Raw genomic sequence first — 7,822 nt, 5'->3', positions numbered from 1 at the left:
AAGAGAAACCAGATACTAACTTCAGAAAATTTACCACAAAAACACTAGAGTTGCCAGTGCCATCCAACCAAACCCCAAGATATCATTTTTTGTTTCCTTCCTGTTTTGCACTGGCTCCCAAAATATAATCTGAAGAAAAATATTTTAGGAGATGTGCTATCTGGCTTGATTGTGGGCATCTTGTTGGTGCCCCAGCCCACTGGTTATTCTCTCTCGTCTGGACAGGAACATAATGATGGTCTACATACATCCTTTGTCATCTTCATTTACTTCCTATTGGGGACCTCCCATCACATCTCTGTGGGCATTTTGGAGTGTTGTGCCTTATGATCAGTCAGCTGTAGTTGACTGAGAACTGTATGGAGTTGGCTATGACGCTGCCAATGTTGCTTCTTCTTTGGGAATGGTTTCACGTGGGAGCACATTATTAAGCCAGACATTAGGCAAGATATGTAACACAAGTAGCTATGACATTATAGTTGACAGTACGGTAACCATTAAGGTTGGAGTTTATCAGGTAGCAATGGGCTCTATCAAGTGGGCTTTTTTTCAGTCTATCTCTCTGATGCCTTGCTGAGTGGATTTGTCACGTGTGCCTCCTTCACAGCTCTTACCACTCAGGCCAAGTATCTCCCTGGACTCAGACTCCCTTGGAGTAATGGTAGGATTATTCATCACTGAAAGTGAAAGTGTTAGTTGCTCAGTCATGTCCAACTCTTTGTGACCCCATGGACTGTAGCCCACCAGGCTCCTCTGTCCATGGGGCTTTTCCAGGCAGGAATAACGGAGTGGGTTGCCATGCCCTCCTCCAGGGGATCTTCTTGACCCAGGGATATAATCTGTGACTCTTATGTCTCCTGCATTGGCAGGCGGGTTCTTCACCACTAGTGCACCCTGGAAAGCCAAATCTCTGGAAAGCCCTATGTAAATTTAAGAATCTGCCCAAGATGTGGGGGTTTCCTGGTAGCTCATCTGGTAAGGGATCTGCCTGCTATGCAGGAGACTCCCATTCGATCCCTGGTTTGGGAAAATCCCTTGGAGAAGGGAACGTCTACCCGTTGCAGTATCCTGGCCTAGAGAATTCCATAAACAATGTGGAGAATTAGCCAAATGGATACAGTTATCTGGCTTGGTACTATGCTGTCCTCTGAACTAAGTACTGAAATAGGCCTGCTTATTGGGGTTGGTTTTTCTACATTTTGGCTCGTCCTCTACACTCAGAAGTCAAAGACTTCACTGCTTGGCCCAGCAAAAGAGCCTGAAATCTTTGAATCCACGTCTGCCTACAAGAACTGTCAGGCTAAATCAGCCATCAAGGTTGTCCACTTTGAATCCACTCTCTATTACATGAAGAAAGAATATTTTAAATCTTCTTTAGAAAACAACCCCGCTCTCAATCCAGTCTTAGTAAGCTCGGTTCAGTTCAGTAGCTCAGTCATGTCCGACTCTTTGCGACCCCATGGACTGCAGCCCGCCAGGCCTCCCTGTCCATCACCAAATCCCAGAGCTTGCTGAAACTCATGTCCATTGAGTCAGTGATGCCATCCAATCATCTTATAGGCATCTCAGAAGAAGGTATCAAAGAAAAAGATCAAAAGGGAAACAGCCACTCTCAGTGGAATCCAGGGTCAGTGTGACTTTCCCATGATTCCTTAGAATTCCACACCATCGTGACTGACTGCAGTGCAATACAGCTTTTAGATCCAGTGGGATCCACATGATGAAAGAAGTCCTCAGGGTTCATGAGGCCATTGGCATCCAGGTTCTGCTGGCTAAGTGCAATCCCTCTATGAGGGACTCCCTGGCCCAGGGAGAGTACTGGAGAAATGAAGAGGAAAATCTCTTTTACAGTGTATGTGAGGCATGACTTTTGAAGAAGACTCTCAAAATTTGAAAGATATGTATGTTCCCAGTGGTCTGAGCTTTTCCAGTAATTGAGAGTAGATGGAAGGGAGGAATACTGTGTAGCCAGTTGTTTAAAATTTCAGGTGTGCAGCATTTTGTACCGTGAACCTGGAAATTATTGCCCCCTGGAGATTTTGGCCTTTTGGCTGGACAGAACTGTTCCTATGAAGCTGATGGCCTTTGTCGATACACAAATGCAGCAGAGCTTTTAGTTAGGCAGAATCAAAAAGAAGAAACTACCGAGGTTTTCAGCTTTCTTGCACATATGGAATTAAATGAGTATCTGTTGAATCGAAATGTAGAGTAACCCCCAAATTTAATGACCACCATGTTAAGAGATAAGCGTCTGGACTCTTCCTTCCTCAAGAGGTGAAGGGGTAAAGATGGCATTTACATGAGAAGGGCTGGAGCCCTCTTTGGCAGGGCTCCATAGAGAGGGAGTAGAAAGGAAGTAGGGAAAGAATACTGTGTCTGCTAGTGTAACAGCAGGTCGAGAGGCTTCCTGAGTGCAGGGTAGTAACTAGGCAAGCTTGTGGTCACTTTTGGCTTCCCTAATCCTTGTCTTCCCTGCCCCCTGAGATGGCACTCAGATCTCTGACAGTTCCTCTCAGGCAAAGTCTTACCAGGAGTCTAATGGATGAGCAGGTTTGCAAAATCCTACCAGCCAGCCCCACTTTATATAGGACACTTTTGATGATACATTTGATGTTTTTAGTCAGCCTTTTTTCTTTAGGGTAAGTAAAGAAAAGAACTCCTCAAAATCAGCTGACACAATGAGAATTCTCCCTGTCTCTTCTGTGATCCTTACCTGTCCCTGTTTCTGAGGACTTCTTCCCTTTAAGCACTGTGTGTTTCCCATGGAATCTGTCCTAAACTGCTGTATCTGATGATCAGTGAGTAACAAGTCGGCCAGGCAAAAGGTAAAATGCTGGCTGGGTAATTTTATGTAGCCATTACATTTTTTTTTTTTAATTTTTGGCTGCACTGGGTCCTTGCCGCTTCACCTGGGCTTTTCCCTGGTTGCAGAGAGTGGGGGCTAATCTCCAGCAATTTCTTCAGCTAATTTCTGCAAGCCAATCAGTGTGATATACCATGTTAAAAAATTGAAGAATAAAAAAAATCCAATTATCTTAATAGATGTAGAAAAAGTTTTTGAAAAATTCAGCATCCATTTATAATAAAAAATCTCCGGAAAGGGGACATAAAGGGAACATACCTCAACAAAATAAAGGCCATATATGACAAATCCATGGGCTTTCATGGTGGCTCAGTGGGAAAGAAACTGCCTGCAGATGCAAGAGATGTGGGTTCAGTCTCTGGATGCGGAAGATCCCTTGGAGAAGGGAATGGATACCCACTCCAGTATTCTTGCCTGAGAAGTCACACGGACAGAAGAGCTGGGCAGCTACAGTTCACGTGGTTCCAAAAGAGTTGGACATAACTTAGTGACTAACTAACAACAATGACAAAGCCATAGCAAACATCATAGTCAACAGTGAAAAGCTGAAAGCACTCAGCCTAGGATCAGGAGCAAGTTGATAATGCCCACTCTTGCCACTTTGACTGAACATAGTTTTGGAAGTCCTAGCCACAGTAATCAGAAAAGAAAAGAAATAAAAGGAATCCACATCAGAAAGGGAGAAGAAACTGTCACCGTTTGCAAATGACTTGATGCTATATATAGAAAATCCTAAAGAAAACTACTAGAGCTCATCAGGGAAGTCAGTGAAGTGCAGGATACAAAACTAATACAGAGAAATCTGTTGAATTTCCATACACTAACAAAGAATTAGCTAAAAAGTGAAATTAAGGAAACAATCTCAAAGAAAGGCAATGCCAAAGAATGTTCAAACTACCACACAATTGCACTCATCTCACACACTAGTAATCTAATGCTCAAAATTCTCTAAGCCAGTCTTCAACAATACGTGAACCATGAATGTCCAGATGTTTAAGCTGGCTTTAGAAAAGGCAGAAGAACCAGAAATCAAATTGCCAATATCCACAGGATCATCGAAAAAGCAAGTGAGTTCCAGAAAAACATCTCTTTCTGCTTTATTGACTATGCCAAAGCCTTTGACTGTGTGGATCACAATAAACTGTGGAAAATTCTGAAAGAGATGGGAATAATAGACCACCTGACCTTCCTGTTGAGAAATCTGTATGCAGGTCAGGAAATAACAGTTAGAACTGGACATGGAACAACAGACTGGTTCCGAATAGGAAAAGGAGTATATCAAGGCTGCATATTGTCACTGTGCTTATTTAATTTATATGCAGAGTACATCAGGAGAAAAGCTGGGCTGGAGGAAGCACAAGCTGGAATCAAGATTGCTGGAAGAAATGCCAATAACCTCAAATATGGAGATGACACCACACTTATGGCAGAAAGTGAAGAACTAAAGAGCCTCTTGATGAAAGTGAAAGTGGAGAGTGAAAACATTGACTTAAAGCTCAACATTCCAAAAACTAAGACCATGGCATCTGGTCCCATCACTTCATGGCAAATAGAAGGGGAAATAGTGGAAACAGTGGCAGACTTTATTTTTTTGAGTTCCAAAATCACCACTATCGTGACTGTAGCCATGAAATTAAAAGACGCTTGCTCCTTGGAAGGAAAGTGATGACCAACCTAGACAGCATATTTAAAAACAGAGACATTACCTTGCCAACAAAGGTCCAGATAGTCAAGGCTGTGGTTTTTCCAGTAGTCATTTATGGATGTGAGAGTTGGACTGTAAAGAAAGCTGAGTGCTGAAGAATCGATGCTTTTGAACTGTGGTGTTGGAGAAGACTTATGACAGTCCCATGGACTGCAAGGAGATCCAAGCAGTCCATCCTAAAGGAGATCAGTCCTGGGTGTTCATTGGAAGGACTAATGTTGAAGCTGAAACTCCAATACTTTGGCCACCTCATGCAAAGAACTGACTCACTTGAAAAGATCCTGATGCTGGGAAAGATTGAAGGCAGTATGAGAAGGGGACAACAGATGAGATGGTTGAATGGCATCACCGACTCAATGGACATGAGTTTGGGTAAACGCTGGGAGTTGGTGATCGACAGGGAGTCCTGGTGTGTTTCAGTCCATTGGGTCACAAAGAACTGGACCTGACTGAGCTTCTGAACTGAACTGAACTGAACTGATGAAATGGTAAAGGGCTTCCCTGGTGGCTCAGATGGTAACATATCTGCCTGCAACATAGAAACCCAGGTTTGATCCCTTGGTCTGGAAATTCCCCTGGAGAAGGGAATGACAACCCACTCCAGTATTCTTGCCTTGATAATCTCATGGACAGAGGAGGCTGGCAGGCTACAGTCCATGGGATCAACTGAGCGACTAACACTTATGGAATGATATCGACTGTAATAATTTGGCCTCAGCCAATGAGAACAAACCCCCAGAATCTCCACTGGTAGGAATTATGAACCTTGGCCTGCTTACCAACACTGTTTCTCATACGTTGGTTGATTATAGTTATAAACCTCCAGTAGAGGTACAGAGAACAGATGTCCTAAAAGGGCAACCACCATGTGCAGACAATTTCTTGGGTTCTTGGATTTATGGGCCTGGGATGAAGAACCACTGTTAGTCCAGGCCCTCTTCTCCCAGTGTTCCTTAGTTCCAAGGGTCATCAGAGCTTTGGATGGTTACAGACAGTTACAGATATCAGCTGTGTTTACTGCTTGGCTGCAACAGCCAAAAAAAGCAAGAAACCAGGAAATAGGTTCTTCTTTCACATTTTTCTGTTACTCTCAGGAAATCCACAGTTCCCTTCCTTATTTACCTACCTAGGTTTCTTAGTCACACACCTCCAAAATTCACAATGTTTACTTTGATATCCCCTGGATTCATAGCCATTCCCTGATCCTAATAATGGAAGAAGAGGCTAATTAGGAGAACAGGAATTGGGAAAATAATTCAGAGGCTGCAATAAATCATCTGACAGAATTCTATAACTTGCCCTCTTTCTGGGATTTGTCATTAATTTGCACAATTTCTGTCATTATTTTTTTTATTTCTTCCTTTTGGTTTCAATTTCACAGGTTTTTTTTGCTTCACTTAAATCCTTCCCTAAAGAGACTGTTCTTCAGTGCTTTCTTACTGAAGATGGATGCTATAAATAAAGTTTTAACAAGGGGTACAGGAACAACTGCAATGGACACCTCAGTATATCATGCCACAAACTTCTTTCAAAGTCCTAACAATAAAGTTCTCAAAGTCTAGATAACTAGTAAACAGCTGAATAGCCTTATTGCTTTTGATTATTATTTACCATGAAAATAGGTAACTTGAAAGTGGTACTTAAATGACTCATTTCTAAACTTTGGGAGATCACACATGACTATTTGGAAATATAAGGTGACAATAGAATTTATCTGATCCTCTATGAATGTAACATATTTGCATTTAGTGGAGAACCAAGAGTTCTGAAAAAATTGGCAACCTGGAAGACAATGGCAGCCATCACATAGGTCCTTGTTAACCATATTTTATTCAGCTACAATAAAGAACAAAAAGAAAGGGAAAGAAACTATGCAAAACTCATGCACATGGCAGGAAGGAAGAAGAGGGGAGCTAGCAATGTGACCAAAATTTAATTTAAATCTACTGACAGAGGTTCCAGCTTCACAATGCATCATGAGAAGCCCTGCAAACTTATTACTGGTGAACAGCCATAACTGGTAACATTATTTTAAAAAAATAATGAAATCTCTAAACATTGTCCTATGATCATATTATGAAGAAGAAACATTTATTCAAAAAAAGTCTAGAAGATGGCGGAGGAATAGGACGGAGAGAACACTTTATCCCCCACAAATTCATCAAAAGAATATTTAAACGCTGAGTAAATTCCACAAAACAACTTCTGAATGCTGGCAGAGGACATCAGGCACCCAGAAAAGTATCCCATTGTCTTCAAAAGGAGGTAGGAAAAAATATAAAATACAAAAAAAGAGACAAAAGAGGCGGGGACAGAGTGCCCTCCCAGGAAGGGAGTCTTAAAAAGAGAATTTTCCAAGCACCAGGAAACACTCTCACTGCCGAGTCTGTGCCGAGTCTGTGCCGAGCCTTTGAAGCACAGAGGGCAACATAACAGGGAGGAAAAATAAACAATTAAAACCCACAGATTACGAGCCCAACGGTAACTCCCACAGCAGAGAAGCAGCACAGACACCTGCACCCGCCACCAGCAAGAGGGGGCTGGGTAGGGAGGCACGGGCTGCATCGCTTAGAGTACAGATCTGGCCTGAATGCCCCAAGCGCTATCTGAGCGAAATAATTTGGGCTAGCAAACCAGACTGGGATAACTACCACGCGAAAAGCCAGCCCTAACCTAAGACACCACCAAGCCTGCGCACAGAACAAAGGACTGAACAGAGATAGCCAGCTGCAGACCATCCCCCTCCAGTGACAGGCAACCAGAGCCAGAAGGGGGCAATCTCAGCCCCAGAGAGACATTATCTACAAAACTGTAAGCAGGCTTCTTTGCTAACTAAGACTTCTTGGGGTTCTGGACGGTCAACATCCGCCTGAGAAGGTGCACCAGTTGTACACCCAGAAAACTGAATGGCAGGGAGGGGATAAGTCGCAGTGACCATGCTCACCAAACACCTCATCACCTGAGCTGCTAAGACCTGGGAAGGGCAGAAAACACAGGCACAACTGAGTCTGGGCCTCTGAGGACTACCCGAGTGCCTGAACCTGAGCGGCTTAGACCTGGGATGTGCATGCAGTCCAGGGCCGGCCTCGGATGGTTCCCGGGGTGAGCAACCAAGAGCCTGAGCAGTGTGGGCAGGGAGGGTACACGCTGTGAGCAGGGGAAGGCCCAGTGTGGCTGAAGCACTGCAAGCACACGCCAGTGTTATTTGTTTGCAGCGTCCCTCCCTCCCCACAGCAGGACTGAACAAGTGAGCC

The 7,822-nt window shown here is 43.6% G+C and overlaps 1 pseudogene; it reads left to right on the top strand.

Annotated features, from left to right (window-relative positions):
* The first annotated feature begins 1,092 nt into the window (after positions 1-1,092).
* LOC104992364 lies at positions 1,093-1,938 on the top strand (annotated as a pseudogene).
* Positions 1,939-7,822: the final 5,884 nt, after the last annotated feature.

Source organism: Bison bison, unplaced genomic scaffold (assembly GCF_000754665.1).
Source record: "Bison bison bison isolate TAMUID 2011002044 unplaced genomic scaffold, Bison_UMD1.0 scf7180017848412, whole genome shotgun sequence".
Classification (NCBI taxonomy): Eukaryota; Metazoa; Chordata; class Mammalia; order Artiodactyla; family Bovidae; genus Bison; species Bison bison.
The sequence above is the reverse complement of the archived record's forward strand: the minus strand, read 5'-3'. Positions and strand labels throughout refer to the sequence as shown.